The sequence below is a fragment of the Tenrec ecaudatus genome, chromosome 5 (assembly GCF_050624435.1).
Source record: "Tenrec ecaudatus isolate mTenEca1 chromosome 5, mTenEca1.hap1, whole genome shotgun sequence".
Taxonomy (NCBI): Eukaryota; Metazoa; Chordata; class Mammalia; order Afrosoricida; family Tenrecidae; genus Tenrec; species Tenrec ecaudatus.
The window spans coordinates 80,607,671-80,624,424 of NC_134534.1; the positions used below are offsets into that span (position 1 = coordinate 80,607,671).

The 16,754-nt window shown below is 39.7% G+C and overlaps 1 non-coding gene across 1 annotated transcript; it reads right to left on the reverse strand.

Moving 5' to 3' along the window:
• Positions 1-16,146: 16,146 nt before the first annotated feature.
• LOC142449584 (small nucleolar RNA SNORD116) lies at positions 16,147-16,238 on the reverse strand. The gene has a single exon (XR_012784722.1). It is a non-coding gene; the product is annotated as a small nucleolar RNA SNORD116 (small nucleolar RNA).
• Between the last annotated feature and the right edge of the window lie 516 nt (positions 16,239-16,754).

A 16,754-nucleotide genomic window follows, 5' to 3' on the forward strand; every position in this document is an offset into this window, starting at 1 on the left:
GATGCCACATTGCTACTGACAGTGAGAAACACTTGCTGATGAAAAGGATTGTAACTTTCAGCATGGATTACAATTCAATGTAAGAAGACCAGAATCTTCGCAACTGGACCAATAGGGAGCATCCATGAAAAGACTGAAGCTGGAGAACAGATTGGAGTTGTCAAGTAGTTCCTGTTGCTTGGATCCACAAACAATGCTCAAATATACGACCCTTATGAGCATGGCACAGGACTGGGCAGTGTTTCCTTCTGCTGTGCCTGGGTCGCTATGGGTCAGAACCAACTCAATGGCACCTAACAGCAACACCACATTTGGTACTTGACCTCATTTTAAATTTAAAAATGGACAGATAGACAATACCACTGGCTAACACCCATTCTGTGCTTCGAATATGAAACTTGTTCCCAGGTATTTTTGACACAAAGATTCCAAAAATGGTGCTAGTGTTTGCTATCAGCTCTAGTTTGAGAGATGCTGAGCATATTACATATCCCACTCTTCACTTTGCTCGCCCGTTAGAAAAATCGGCATATTTTCAGGTAGTATTAGCCAGTCTGAGGTGGAGACATCCTAATGACGTGGTGACCTAGGAGTCTGACTGATAACCACGGGACAGTTATCGGAGCCCACAACCACTCTGTGAGACAATGATGAGACGTTCAGCTCCCATCAAAATCTACAGCCTCAAAAACCCACAAAAATTCTACTCTGTCATATTGGGTCTCTGAGTTGTAATAGACCGACTAGTAGTGAGTTTATTAACATTGAAATGTTCCAGTCTTGTTATAAGATGCTAAAGTTCTCCACCTGTGCACACACATCCTTAAAAGCTAGAGCTTTTTTAATAAACAAGAATAGAGTCAACCTCATCTCTGAAAGATTTAATCTGAATTATCCATTGACCTCTATATATTAAAAATGTGTTATGAAATGTTTATTGCATAATTTGAAGGAGAAAATTTTGGATCTTCAAAATATTGAAGAAATCGCTCTGAAGTCTTATGTTTTCAACATTCTCAATTGACCTCACACCTTCCAACTATGCGCCTTTTCCATTTTCTTTTCCCTTCTTCTCAAGTGGTGCTCTGCCTTTGTGGTATCCAGCTTGCAGTCTCTGTATAGCTGCACGGCCTCCCATACCAAGAAGAAGCCCCTGCTGCCGCGGAATCAATTCTAACTTATAATGACTGATAGGACACCCCTTTGGAGTGTCCAACACTTTTAAGTCTTTTAAAAGCTGCAGTGACTGATGGGTTAGAACAATTGATCTTATGATTGGCAGTTCAATGTGAAACAAAGTAGCCACCTTAGATCCATATACACGCTTCCTTGGAAATCCCATGATAGCTAATTCTTATTCAACTACTTCTTACTTTTTGGTTTTATCCTGTAATTTATACATTTGAATTCTTCTCATATTTACAACTAGGGTGATAAATTACTATAACATAATAGCTGAAAATATACAGGCACACCCATCTAAGAACTAGAATGGATGTGTCTATCCAATGCAATTTTCGGAATCAGTGCCCTAAATAATCCTAAGAACAAGCCTGAAAACCAAGACATGAAGAAAAAATAATGTTTTTGTTGGGCTGTGTAATTCTTTAGGTTCAAACACAAAGCATCTTAAGCGTTTGCAGTGCTAAATCAACAAGTGTAGTCTACCAAAATTACTACACAAGGGATTATGTTTACTCATTAAATAGTTAAAAATCCTTTAACCACATAAAATTCATATTAAACAGCCATCACTCAAGTTATTTTTTCTTTGATTAGAGTAATTATGGATAAAGTGACATGTCTAAAGTGTCATACATACATTGGGAATTATGAAAATTTTTCTATTGTCAGAGTGTGCCTTGCTTTGTGACTCAACTATTTTAATAGCCCTAAATGGTTCTCTAGAATCCATTTTTTCTTTTTGTGTCTGCATTCTGCTAGAGTATCTTATATCCCTTTATTTAATATTTTTTATTATATCAGCCCCTTAATAGGGTCATTCATATATCCCTATTTTTTAAACTAAATTCAATGTTTCCTGAGATCTAGTGCCAATTCGAGACTCCTCCCTCCATATCTCCACTCAGTTGCAAGTCTAAATTCTACTTGCCTATCTCTGAACCAGCTCTATTTTTTCAGCCCTATTTTTAAAATTTTAGTTTCTAATATTTTTCCATCTCTTTCAATTCAATTCAGATTGTACTTTCTACACTAAATACTTAATGATTTCTCGTGTCAGAAGTAATCTCACTCCTTTAGCACATTAAACCAATTATTCAGTATGTATTGAGTGCTTGTAAAGTGTGAGGTTATAACCTTGACCTTCTCCAAGATTAGAGTCTGGTAAAATGAAATTAATATCTACAGTATAATGACTTATGTACAATGCTAATGCAATATGTGGTGAATACTATGATCTAGAGCAGATTTAACAATAATTGCTGGGAGTAGGATGGGACTACGAAGATTCACTTAATGTACAAACTGTTCTTGACTAGATGGGGGAAAAAGGCAGCCAAGGTTGTGGTCACAATAAATGCGTAGCCCAGACACCTGAAAACATATGGCTCTTTTAAAGAATAGTAAGTGGTTTTGCAGAAGAGAAGAATGAGTTTTGGAAGAAAAACATTTACACAAAGACCAGGTTACAAACTTTCTGGTGTTCAATAAGGGAATTTGAAATTTATCCTGGATATTAAGACACATAAAAAATACAAAGAAATAGACTTACATAATGAAATGTGTACTTTGCAGACATTACTCAGAAAGCAATGTGAACACAAGGTCACAAGTGAGCTAAGGAGAGATGAGCTAGAACTGTGCTGTTTAACTTGGCCTTATATTTTTCCCCAGGAATACTGGCCATATCTGGAGGTATTATGAGCCCTGGTGGTGTAGAGGTTACGCGCTGGGCTGCGATCCACAAGGTCCGAAGTTCAAAAACACTAACTACTGTATGGAGAAAGACAGGGTTTCTACTCCCATAAAGAGTTATTGTCTCAGAAACTCACAGGCATAGTTCTCCTGTCCTATGGGGTCACCGTGGCTCAGCATCAACTCTAGGACAGAGAGCTTGGTTTGGTTGGAGCTATTATTAGTTGTCCAATTGGAAGGGAGTGTTAGTGGCATCTAGGGATAGATACTGCTAGACACCCTGTAATGCATAGACCAGCCCTCACATACCAGCCACATGATGATTGGGTGCCATCAAATCAATGTGGACTCCTCGAAACCCCATGAACTAAACACTCTCCGGTCTTCCACCATCCGCACAATTGTTAGGTTTGAGCTCATTGTGTCAGTCCACTCCTTGACAGACTTCCTCTTTTTGGCTGCCTATTTTACCAAGCATAGTATCCTCTTCCAGGGACTGTTCTCTCCTGACAACATGTCCAAAGTGCTTGAGAGAATGTCTCACCATCGTCAATTCTAAGGAATTTTTGGTTGTATTTCTCCCCAGACAGGTTTTCTGTTAGTCCATGGTAGTTTCAATGTTCTTCACCAACACTACGATTCAAATTACTCAAGGCTTCTTCAGTCTTCCTCATTCCTTGTCCAACTTCACATGCATGTGAGGTGATCCAAAACACTATGACTTAAGTTAGAATCGCCTTACTCCTCAAAGTAATATCTCTTCTTTTCAATACTTTAAAGGGGTCTTTGTATAGGAGATTTGTCCAATGCAGTGCATCATTTGATCTCTTGACTGCTGCTTCCATGAGCATTGGTTATGGATCCCAGCAAGATAAAGTGCTAGACAACTTCAATCTTCCCTCCATTCATTGTGATTTTACCTATGGGTCCAATTATGAGGATTTGCATTTTCTTGACACGGAGTTGCAATCCATACTGAAGGCTGCAATTCTTGATCCTTGTGGGCAGCTGTCCCAAGTTGTCCTCACTGTCAACCATCAAAGCTCTGTCAGCTGTATCTCACAGTCTCTTCATAAGTCTTCCTCTAATCCTAATGCCATGGCTTTCTTCAAATTATTTTCTCAGGATCCAGATGTCGTAAGTATGGTGCAATGAGACAATACTGATAGGCACATTTCCTGATTTTAAATAGGCAATAAAAGCTTGTTCTGTTCAAATAACTACCTCTTGATCCTTCTACAGGTTCCACAAAATCAGTGATGTGTTCTGGATCACAGTGAATACAATTCATATTTTGTTATGGTCCATGCATTTTCTTATCCCATTATCTTGTGCAAAATGATGAGAATTAGAGTCTCTAAACTAAACACTAGCTTAATTTTCAAGAGGGAAGCATGTAGTTCATTTTGGTGGCTGATTAATGTCTGCAAAAGTGGAAGAGCTAGTGCATAGCCTAAACAAATACAAAATGATGGAGACTGAGAAAAAAATCAAATCCCAAAAAAACCTACTGCCACTACGCAGTGGATTCTGACTTAATATTCACGGCTAGTGGGTTATGCATTTCTGCTAGCAGGACGTTCAGCACTTCAAACAGACCAGCCACCCAACACAACAAAGACCAGGCCTCCCTCTCCCTTAAAGTTCTACAGTCTCAGAATCCAAAGAGGTCACCATGAATCTGAATGTATTTGAAGAAAGTGGGTATAGGACAGACTACAGCTACTTTCTAGTGTTTCTTAAAACTGTAATCATCACAGATGAGATTGTCTCCTCTTTGTCGCACAGTCACTAGTAGGGTTGAACCACCATTCTAGTTAGCAGTTGATTCTCACCCCACCAGATACCAGGGATTCTCGAGACCGACAAAAGGGCATTAAAAAGTGGAAGTCGACCCAGGGGCCTGCGGGGGACAGCACCAGAGACACAGTGTGGGAATTGCACCTGACCTGATCCCACCACACAGAGGCAAAGCACTGGGGGAGTGCAGCAGAACAGCAAGGGAATGGAGCAGCAAGGTCCCCAGGGAATGCTGAAGGTGGACTTTGGGGACAGGGCATGGTGCCCCAACAGACTGGACTGGAAAACACTCCTAAAGGCCCACAAACGATCCCTGAACTTTAAAAAAAAAAAAAGAAGTCAATAAATAAATAATAAAAAGTGGAAGTCTACACAATTGCAATTCATTAAAATGGGTGACATAAATAAAAAGAGAGCTTTTACAGAGTAAATTAAGTGAGGCTTTCAAAAGGTGGTAAAGGATGAGGTGGTATTCAAAATACAATTGTGAGGCATCGCGTCAAATGGAGTGGGAGAAAGGGGAAATTGGCAGGAGTGCACAGTACTCTTACAGGAACGAAAGCTAATCATGTTACCCATGGCCCTCAATTTTCTCCATGATGTAAATGACAATGTCAACTACAAAATCTTATGGAAATGCATGGAACAGTCACCACAGCATAGATTTAGTTCATTTTTATCATCACTGATAAAGCAGATGGTCGGATTTTTCTTTCTTCCCCTCTTTTTGTACTTGACTTTTCAGCAGCATTCTTTTCTTCACTGGTTCCCAGACAGGCACTCTCTGAGCGTTCTCCTTCCTCACTGGTTACTTCTTCATGGGGTCCTTCACCATGACCTTCTCTTTTACCAGTCTCCTCCATGTGCTTCCCCAAGGCTCAGGCCGGAGGCTTGCTCCCTCCCCGGTGTTCCATCCCTCCGGTCTCACTGCTGTAAGCATGTCCGCATGCAAGCAAATCACAGTCAGCCTCGATGGCTACCTCAGCTTCAGACGCACATGGCGCCTGCTCACTCATACCACCGTGTGGTTTCCTAACATCCCAGATCGCAGGAGGTTAAAAAGTCTTATTCCAACCAGATGCCAGCTTCTCTGATGATCTGCTCAGACTGCCAATTGAATAATTATGGTGACAGGATATACAACCCTGACACACACATTTTCCGATTATAAACCATACAGTACTTCCTTGGTCTGTTTGGACAACTCCCTCTTAATCTATGTAGATGCTCCACATGAACACAATGGAGTGTTCTGGAACTACCGTTCTCTCCAGGCTATCCATAGCTTGTTGTGATCCAACAGCTGAATGCCTTTCCACAGTGAATAAGGCTCAAGGAAATATATTTTTGGTATATCTTGTGCTTTTAGCCAGGATCCATCTGACTTCGGGAATTATATGCCTTGTTCCAAGTTCCCTTCTGAAATTTTGGCAGCTCCCTGTCAATGTACTGCTGCAACCATTGTTTGTTGATCGTCAGCACAATGTTATTGCATGTGATATTAATTATACTGTTCTATAATTTGAGCATTCTATTGGAATAGGTACAATGGGCACAAGTAGGCCTCTTTGCAATGGGTACACACGCAGATCTCTTCCAATCAGTTGGTCAAATAGCTGTCTCCTAGATGTCTTGGCAGAGATATAGAGGAGTGAGTGCTTCCAGTGCTTCATCGGCTTGTAGAAACAGTAGATTGGTATTCCATCAATTCCTGAAGCCTTGTTTTTGCCCAATACTTTCAGTGCAGCTTGGACTTCTTCCTTCAGTACAATTGGTTCTTGGTCATATGCCACCTCTTGAAATGATTACATGTTGACTAGTCCTTTTTGGTACAGTAACTAGGTATCTTCTTTTGATCTTTTCGGTATCATTCAATGTTTTCCCATAGAATGTTTTAATATTGCAACTTGAGGCTTGAATTTTTTTCTTGAGTTTTTTCAGTGTAAAAGATGTAGAGTTTGTTCTTCTTTTTGGTTTTTCTACCACCAGGTCTTACACTTTTCATTAAAATATTTTACTATCTCTTCTCAAGCTGCCCTTTGAAATCTTCTGTTCAGCTCTTTGATTTCATTATTTCTTCCATTTGCCTTAGTTATTCTATCATCAAGGGCAAATTCCAGATTTTCTTCTGACGTCCACTTTTTTTTCCCTCCCAACAGTCTCATTGGCATATATGTTTACACAATTCAATATTTCAATCATATCAAAAAAAGTAATATAATCATCACCACAATCAGGTATAGAATATTTTCTTCATTCTTGTACTCATTATTACATCCCCACTGCTTCCCAACCTCCCCTCCCCAAGGAACCATTAATCTACTTATTTTCTCTATAAATTTACCTAGCCTGGATTTCATATAAAGAAGAGCATTTTGAAAAGCAAAGAAACAAATTTATTTCAGAGGACAACACTGAAGCTGCAGCTCAGGGAGATGGACGTGTCTGATCAGAGCACATGGCAGCAAATGAAGTGGGGGTGGAGTGGAGCACATCCTGGCCCGCCAAACTTAATGACGATTTTCCCGCTCAGAGCATTCAATCCACAGAGAAGACCATATGGCCGGTCCCAATACGAGACATGACATCCCTCATTGACCCATAGCCCTATAGGGGACAACACTGGAGACACAGTGTGGGAATTGTGCCTGATCTGATCCCATCACACTGAGGCAAAACACTAAGGACATGCAACAGAACAGCAAGGGGAACAGAGCAACAAAGTTCCCAGGGAATACCAAATATAGACTTTGGGGCCAGGTCTTGGCACCTCATCTGACTCAACCAGAAAACACTCATAAAGCCCAACAAACAGACCTTGAACTAACTACAAGCTTTTCTTTTTAGTTGTTGTTGTGTTGTTGGGGGGGGGGGGTTGTTTCTTTTATCATTGGATTTTTGTTGTTGATGTTGTTTTGTTTTCTTTTGTTGCTTGGTTTTGCTTTGTCTTATTTGTGTGTGTGTTATTATCTCCTCAGGTCTGTCTAAATAAGATAGGTTGGATGAACAATCTGGAGGAGAAAGCAACGGGACAGACAGTTCCAGGAGGGCATGGGAGATGGAGGCTGGGGCGAAGGTAGTGGTGTTAACAAATCCAGGAACAAGGTAAAAACAAGTGATCCATATCAGTGGTGAGGAGGGTGTAGGAGGCCTGCTAGGGTGTGATCAAGGCTAATGTAACCCAGAGGAAATACTGTAACCCAAATGAAGGATGAGTATGATAGTCGGACTAGAGGAACATAAAAGGAAATAGAGGAAAGAGCTAGGCAGCAAAGGGCATTTATAGAGGTCTAAATAAAGGCGTGTACATATGTAAATATATTTATATGTGAGCATAGGGAAATAGATTTATGTGCATATGTTTATAGGTTTAGTATTGAGGTAGCTGATGGACATTGGGACTCTACTCTTGTACTTCCTCAATGCAAGAACACTGTGTTCTATTAAACTGGCATTCCATGATGCTCACCTTCCCGACACAACCGCTAAAGACAAAGTGGGTGCATAAGCAAATGTGGTGAAGAAAGCTGATGGTGCCCAGCTATCAAAAGAGCATCTGGGGTCTTAAAGGCTTGAAGGTAAACAAGCGGCCATCTAGCTGAGAGCAACAAAGGCCACAAGGAAGGAGCACACCAGCCTGTGTGATTACGAGGTGCCAATGGGATCAGTTATCAGGCATCAAAGTACAAAAAAATCATAATATTGTGTGCTCACCTCCCAGATATGATCACTGTAAGACAAATGGGTATATTAGAAAATGTGGTGAAGAAAGCTGATGGTGCCTGGATATCCAAAGATATAGCATCTGGGTCTTAAAGGATTGAAGGTAAACAAGTGGCCATCTAGCTCGGAAGCAACAAAGCCCACATGGAAGAAGTACACCAGCCTGTGTGACCACAAGCTTAAAATTATTTTTTAAAAGCAAAGAAATAAACAGAAAACCTAATAACAATAAAAAGTAAAACAGATAAAAGCCTCAATAGGAAAATAAACAAAAATATTGAAAACTAGAACAAATTTCAATGGATCATAAAAGAGATCAAATGATCATTTTATCAATTAATCAAATTTTAGCTTAACTACATCTGCAACAATCCACTTTCCAATGCCTTCTGCATGATAGTAAGGCTACTCAGCTCCCTGGCCAATGGTCAGACAGTGTTCTCCAGGGACTTAAGTCCATATGTATTTTCTCTTCCTTTTTTTAATAGCTTTAGGATGGTCAAAAAGGAGATCACAGGATAAGATATTACATCTTAGCCTAATGACTGCTATAATTTACTTTACAGCACTAGAGACTTAATACACGTGTGGATCCTAAAAATGGGCTTGGGGCTTTCAGGGTCATTCATAACCTACTGCAAGCAAGGTGCTCAAAGTTAAGCTGATACCATTTCCTCTTCTAGATCTGGATCATAGTATTTGCAAAGCTTGGATCACACACGCTGGTGTACTTCTTCCATGTGAACTTAGTTGATGCATGTTTGAAAACCTGTCTCAGATCCCTGATTCTATTCTTTCTTATATTCAAGGACCATCTCATTTCTTCACCACTTTGCTATGGCAAGGTGGTCTTCAGTGATCTCATGAAGGCAAGAATCATTTGATCTTCAACTTCATATTTCCCAGCTGCTGTTCTTTCCTTTTTTGGTTCCAATTTTCACATTCCAATCACCAATAATTATTAATATATCTTGATTGCATGTTTAATCAATATCAGACTGAAGACATTGGTAAGATTCTTTAATTTCTGCATCACTAACGTTAGTAGTCAGGGCATAAATTTGAATAATAGTTGTATTCAGTGGGTTTCCTTGGGTTTAGATATTACCCTATCACCAGACAGTAACGCACTTCAAGGTCAATCTTTCAATGTCCTTATCAACAATGAATGTAATGCCATTCCTCTTAATATTGTCATTCCCAGCAAACTAAACCATATGATTGTGACTCAAAATGGTCAATGCCAGTCCATTTCAGCTCACTAATACTTAGGATATCGACCTTTATGCATCCCATTTAATTTGTGAGATTTATAATTTTCCTAATTCATACATTCCATGTCCCAAATATTAATGGATGTTTGGTGCTGTTTCTTCTCTTTGCCCATTAGCAAATAAATCTCTGGAAGACTCTGGAGAGCTTTACCCCATCCATGTCATTATGTCTACTCATAGAGAAGGTAGCTCTTCCAGTCATATTTTGAGTGTCTTCCAACCGGTGTCTGGCACTATCACTGGGCTGTCTATACGTTTTTAATTGACTGCTTCCTCTGAAGTCGGCAGCTTACTCCTTTTCATTGTCTGTCCTTAGTCTGGAAGCTCTGCAGAATGCTGTTCACTTTGGGAGACCCTGCTAGTACAGAAAATACTAGTGCCACCGCTCCTCCTGGTGCCACCACTCCTACCGGTGCCACAGCTCCTACTGGTGCCACCGCTCCTACTGCTGCCACAGCTCCTACTGGTGCCACCGCTCCTACTGGTGCCACAGCTCCTACTGGTGCCACCGCTCCTACTGGTGCCACCGCTCCTACTGCTGCCACCGCTCCTACTGCTGCCACAGCTCCTACTGCTGCCACAGCTCCTATTGTGTCACAGCTCCTACTGGTGCCACAGCTCCTACTGGTGCCACCGCTCCTACTGGTGCCACCGCTCCTACTGCTGCCACAGCTCCTACTGGTGCCACAGCTCCTACTGGTGCCACCGCTCCTACTGCTGCCACCGCTCCTACTGGTGCCACAGCTCCTCCTGGTGCCACCGCTCCTCCTGGTGCCACCGCTCCTCCTGGTGCCACCGCTCTAGCAGCACAGCAGCACACAAACCACCACCGTCAGACACCTGACAGATAAGTGGTGGCCTCTATGACTACAATATGGGGTTAATAGTACTTTCATTCCTGGTTGTGAGAGTTGTATGTCATAGCAAGAAGTCATTTCATACCTTCCCAAAATACGGCACACACATCTGTGGCATGTGACTGAAAGCAGAGAATAAGGAAATGACTAAGGTCTAGAACAGTGTTTTGCTGGCAGGTGCTGGAACAATCGAGGATAACTGTAAAGCAAATTTGGTTTGTTGTTTTGACGGGGTAGGGAGTCCATTGGGACTAACTGTAGCCTTCTGTCCAACAGAACAAAACACTGTCTGGTCCAGCTCCCCCTGACCATTGTTGCTATAGGTTCAAGCACATCGCTGCAATTTCCATGTCGACAGGTCTTGTCAAGGATCTTCTTTGTCATTGCCCTTCTGCTTTACCAAGCATGATACCTTCGTCCAGGAACTGGAAATTTGATTGTAGAAATGCAGCACAGACGCTTTTGATTCAAATTACAAACTCAAGTCAACTCTAGAAAGAAATTACTTTTCAATAGGCCTGAGTATTTCTGAAGATCCTGAGTTTGACATGTATAAATTAGTTTTTCTAAGAATATTCATCATTCATATTTTTCCTTCAAAAGAAAATGGCTGATATCATAAAAAAACACCATGGAAAATAATTATTTTTTTTCATTGTTCCTATTTTTACTTTAAATTGGTAGTGTATTCTGCCCTGACATATTTATAGAGAAGGTTTAATTAAAATATAACTATTTTATTTAAAAGTACACTATTATTCTCAGTTACCAGAATCAAACACGAAATACAAAGAAATGATATAAGTTGCCGCAATTCAGACACAGCCTCTCTTCTGCCATTGGACTTACAACACACTGTTTGGTAATAAGATTCCACTAGAGATACTTTAACTGTTTAATGACAGAAATTAATTGAATGTAAAAGTATTACATTAAATAAATGCTCAACACCCTTAAAGTGTTAAAATACATCCAAGATAATACTTTGATACCAGAATGTGGCAACAAATTGGAAGTTATCAAAGCCATAAAGCTATCAGAGCTATCAAAATTAACTCCTATTTATTATTAATTATAACTATCAAAATTTTAATTATGTAGCTTTTATTATTTTAGCATATTCTGTTCTCTGTTTTATTTGAAGCAAAATACAGTACAGAGAAATAGGATATGAAAGTTTAATTCCAATTGAATGTAGCTTGTCATAACTGATTGTCAACCCTTCTGAACACTGCAGTTGCCTGGAGGACTGTTTCCCTCTGATGCAGGCATTGTCGGTGTAGACTCTGATGGAATTGAGCTGGTGTGCGGGTGGGGAGGCATGGAGATGAGCAGTCATGTGTCATTATGTTTTTTTAATTCTTCAGATGTCTCTCATGTAACTGTTGCTCTAGAGTAATAAAAATTATCCCATAATAGAATTTACTGTACTTATTAACGGACTTATTGACAAATTTCCTTATAAAATGTTTTAGAGTATTCAAACATGTTTCAAACAATTATATGTAATTCATATATATCCCAGAAAGTGATCACTATTAATTAAACCTTTTTCATCCTCCATTTTATATAGATTTGATTTTTATCTTCTTCATGGCTTTTAAAATTTGGCCTAATGTCTGACAGAAGAGTAGATTTGCTATTTCTACAAATGCTATTGCAAAGTAAACTCATTATACTAGTTTCATATAGCACAGCAAAGATAAGATAATACAATTACGTATGTAATTACTTTTTTAGGGAATAATTTCATGTGAACTTGCACTTTTGTGTCGCTGATGATAATTTTCAGTCAGCTTCAGAGGAAAAACTAAGATTAATTTGCATTCTAGAACATTGCACCTGTTACTTCCAGTTTGTGAACATCGGTATTTAATGAATAATATATTAATTGGTTCATTCTTGAGTACTCCTAAATTAACATCTAAAGGCAAAAAAATTGTTTATTTTGTTTTATTTTATAGTTGAGTAAAAAAGCTAAAGGAATGTAATTTGGGTTTTGATTAATGTTGACTTTAACAGATTGCTTCTGGTCAGTGCAGTTAGTACCTTAATTTATCTTCATCACGCCTAGCCAGGCTGTATCTCCGATCAATTTATTTAAGCCAGTGTTTCTTAAAGTGCTCTCCCGACGTCCCAGTCTTGTTTTATGTTTTTTCCAACACAGAAATCTTTGACATATTAATTTTCTTAAGGCAGAAATGAGAACGAAGTGACAAATTCTCACATTGAGTGAACATGGCTGTTATTGAGTTAACCCAATAAACAGACTATAACCCTGAAATATCCCTTGGTCTACAAGAATAATCCCGGAGCTCCTGCTATTTGTATTACCTTGTTCGTGGAGTAAAGATTATTGGATCCCTCTTCTCTGGGATAAGAAGGGGCACACAGATTGAAGGACCAGATTTTGTACTGAAAACTTGGGGGTTGCAACCCAACAGCCCCTCTGCATGAGAAAGTTGAAGCTATCTGCTTCCATAAAGATTCCCAACCTTGCATAACCTCTTGTAAGGTCACTATGAGTTGAAGTTTGCTCAATGACAGTGACTTCAGTTTGATTTTGGTTTTATTGTTAAGGGTTCCACAATCCTTAATAAGAATCAGATGTGTGCACCTGAAACTTCCATAGCATAGGAATGCACAGACTATGTGCTCCACTGGAAGTAATAGTTTTCTAACTGGTAAAGGTGGAAGATCACTATGAGCTACCGATATCAGGGACAGTGTTAGCGTGATGTTGACTGGTGTCTAGAGGAACTCACATGGTGAGAAAAGCATGTGGCAGAAGAACTGCAGAAGCCAGAGCGTACAGGAAGTTAATGCCCCCGGGGATTGTATGCACAATGGAAGCGATGACTACAATGTTTTGAACACACAGCACTGTGAGTATGAGTTAGGGGACAATCTGGTTTCACGCCCGTTGGTGACATGGAGCAATATTGTGCTAATTAGGAAGACAGGCAGCATGGTTAAAATGACTACATATAAGTCTGGCCGAGACACAAAGACCGCTTAGATTAAAACCAACACCACTTCACTAATCGTACAGACACCGAGTCATCCTGACAAGTGTTGTACTTGAGCTTCATGGTACAGCCACTGTATCAACCCGTCTTAAGGAGGGACTTGCTCTTTTTCAGCGATCGTCTACTTTACCGAGCATGATGTCTTTCTCCATGAATTGATCGCACCTGATAATATGTCCCAAGTGTGTTAAAAGAAGACTCCTCATTCTCACTTGTAGAACCATTCTGACTGTACTGCATGGTGCAATCCACACCTTATAAATTTGAGCAGTGCAAACTTTATGAATTGTAAACATTAGCCATCATTAATGTTCTTTTTATGAGCAGCATATTGTTGAGCTTGGAGATAATGTACCAAGTGGCTGGCATGTTGTAGGCAATTCTATTGGCTGCGTCAGTGTTCTCTAGATAGGACATACCTGTAAACTGCTATAATCTGACCTTTCAAAATCTGCCCTCAGTCTTTTCCTCTGACTAATTTGAAAGGGTGTTGCCCAAGACAACTTTTTTTGTTGTAAAGTCTACAATAGTAAAATTATTATTATTAAGAGCTGTGTCTCAACCCTAGGGAAAATCTTGCCACTAATGTGGAAGCCAGGATATCATATAAATAAATATGAATGAATTTTCACTTTATTATATGGAACATATCTCATAATGCTACTACTAACTAGAAAAATAAAACTACTAAGATAAAATAAGTTTTGCTTTTTTTATAATTAGGCCTTGAATTGCCATTCAAAAAAACATTTGAGGGTTTTGGATCTGTTAAAGAGCTACTTCTTTTATTTTTGTCTTGTGTCTACTCATAAAATGGGAAATCATCAAAATCTATGAAGTAGTCACTGCTGAAATACAAACAGCACAATTTTGTAGGAAATTGTTCTTGGTCATTTTCTAAGACTGCAATCTTAAACTTCTGGAATCCTTGAATAAGTTTAAGATTATAGATCTAGAAGTTCCAGACCATCCCAGTAAACACTAAAATTGTTGATTGGAGCACCCTGCTTTGTCACAATATCGATGTATTGAACTGTTCTTGACAAGGCACGATCCCAAAACACATCGAGTGAAAAGAGAGAGAACGATTTTAATGCTAACATCGGTTTTCCATTTTTAAAAGTTGTTCGTTCAGTTCGTCACTTTCACTCATATACTTTTCTTCACAGAAGGAAAAACACAGGAAGGCAGGCAATGTGCAGCTCATTTTGTTTGTGACATTCCCAGGATCTCTTAAGCACTTAATTTCTTTTGTAAAAATTATATACTGCTTTAAATGGATGGACTGCATGCATTCAAATTATAGCTCACTAAAGCTTTCTAAAATTATATATTGATTGAAGAAAATTCAACACAGAAAAGTGAATTAAAATGCGTCTCCCCAAATCCTACCACCTGATAATTACCACGGGTAATATGTTGCTCATTCTTCTCCTACGTTCTCTATGTCTATAATGACACACACTCAGACATACTCATCTACCTGAACATAACATCTATTTTCACTCAATTATTGCAATAAACACAATTATGAAAATAGAGCCCTTTTTTACAGACAGAAAAGTAAGCTCTAATGATAAGGATCTGCTAAGTGTAAACTGTTAGCCAATCAAGGGCCTGCCATGAAACCAGGGCTTCTTGTCAGCAGAAACTCCGGCAACTTGCCAGGGCCTTGACTCCCTGGAAGACCCCCATTTCTGACTCTTATATTCAATATTTGGCGATTACATAACGTGGCCAAATTACTATAGGAAATATTTCTCCTAGCACTTGATTTTGAACTTTCCCACAAATTTACCCTTGAAAACTGGTTGCATGAAGTTGTGAGAAATAACAAACAGTAGGACCAATCCTGAAATCCTTCAGCTTGTTTGAGGTAGACTCCTAGTTTCTACAATCCTGGGGAGGAAATGTTGCCAATATCAGGTTATCTGAAAGTTTAGACCACACTTAATCACCCCAGCAAATTAAAAATGTAATTGTCACGCTCTTGTCATAATAAGCAACCCCCAGGAGAATCCCTCCACTGCACATATTTTAGCACAGGGCCTCAGCCTGGCCAAAATGTGCATGAGTTGTTGGCTTGGCTGAGCCGGACAGTGGTAATGTCGGTCTCTGAGTTAGCAGTGACGCTCACAGAAGGCGAAGGGGAACAAAGTCCAAATAACCTTACTGTGAATGAGGCATTCCCCAGCACCGCTGAGTAGCTTGGTGGTGTTTTTATTTCATTGTGTAAGATAGCCTATGGTTCAAGCTCTGTAATTATATTTAACTTGGTGGGCAATCGTGTCTAAAGCTTTTTTCAATCAGATAGTGGTTGCTGATTCATAGTCACCCTACAGGACAGGGTAGACCTGACCCTCTGAATTTCTGAGACTGTACCTCTTTACTATGAAGATAATATTCCAATGAATCCCCTCCCCCACAACACCCCAAAATTATGGAGCTTATTCGGGCAGTTAACATGTTATAATTAAGGAGAACACAAACCTTCTGTCAGAACAGCCTCGTTATAATCAAGCAGGCCAATCTCTGGGCCTTGGCCTCCCAACCAGGTGGCCCCTTGGCATCTGCTCTGCTCCATTCCTGTTACAAAGCTCTAAGTAAGATGCTAGCCATTTTTCACTCATTGTGTTCAGATTTCCAGGAAATGTCTATGTTGCAATAATGATCAATCTCCAATTTATTCTTGCAGATCAGATCTTTCAGATATTTTCAAACACCGTCTGGGTGCCCTGGTGTGGTCAAGTCAGTTCCAAGAATACTGACACTTGCCTCGGGGAGCAATCGAGTTTACAGAAATCCTCCGTGCAGCCGAAGGAGACATTGTGCGTTCTATCCTCACCATTGTTCTGTTTGACCCCGTTGTGCCCATTCAACTGGTTGAGGACCTTCCTCTTTTTTCACTGACCCTCTAGTTGACCCATCAGAATGTGCTTTTCCTGGGACTGTTTCCCCCTGATAGCACGTCCAAAGTATAGGAGGCAAATTATTACCATTCTTGCTTCTAAGGAGCATTTTATCTATTCTTCCTTCAAGACAGATATATTTGTTCTTTGGGTAGACTGTGGTAATTTCAATATTCTTTGCCAGTACTGGAATTCAAATGCACTCTTTCTTCCTCGGTTTCATTGTCTAGTTTTTAACATTCATATGAGGCCATTGAAAATATCATGGCTTGGGGAAGGTACACC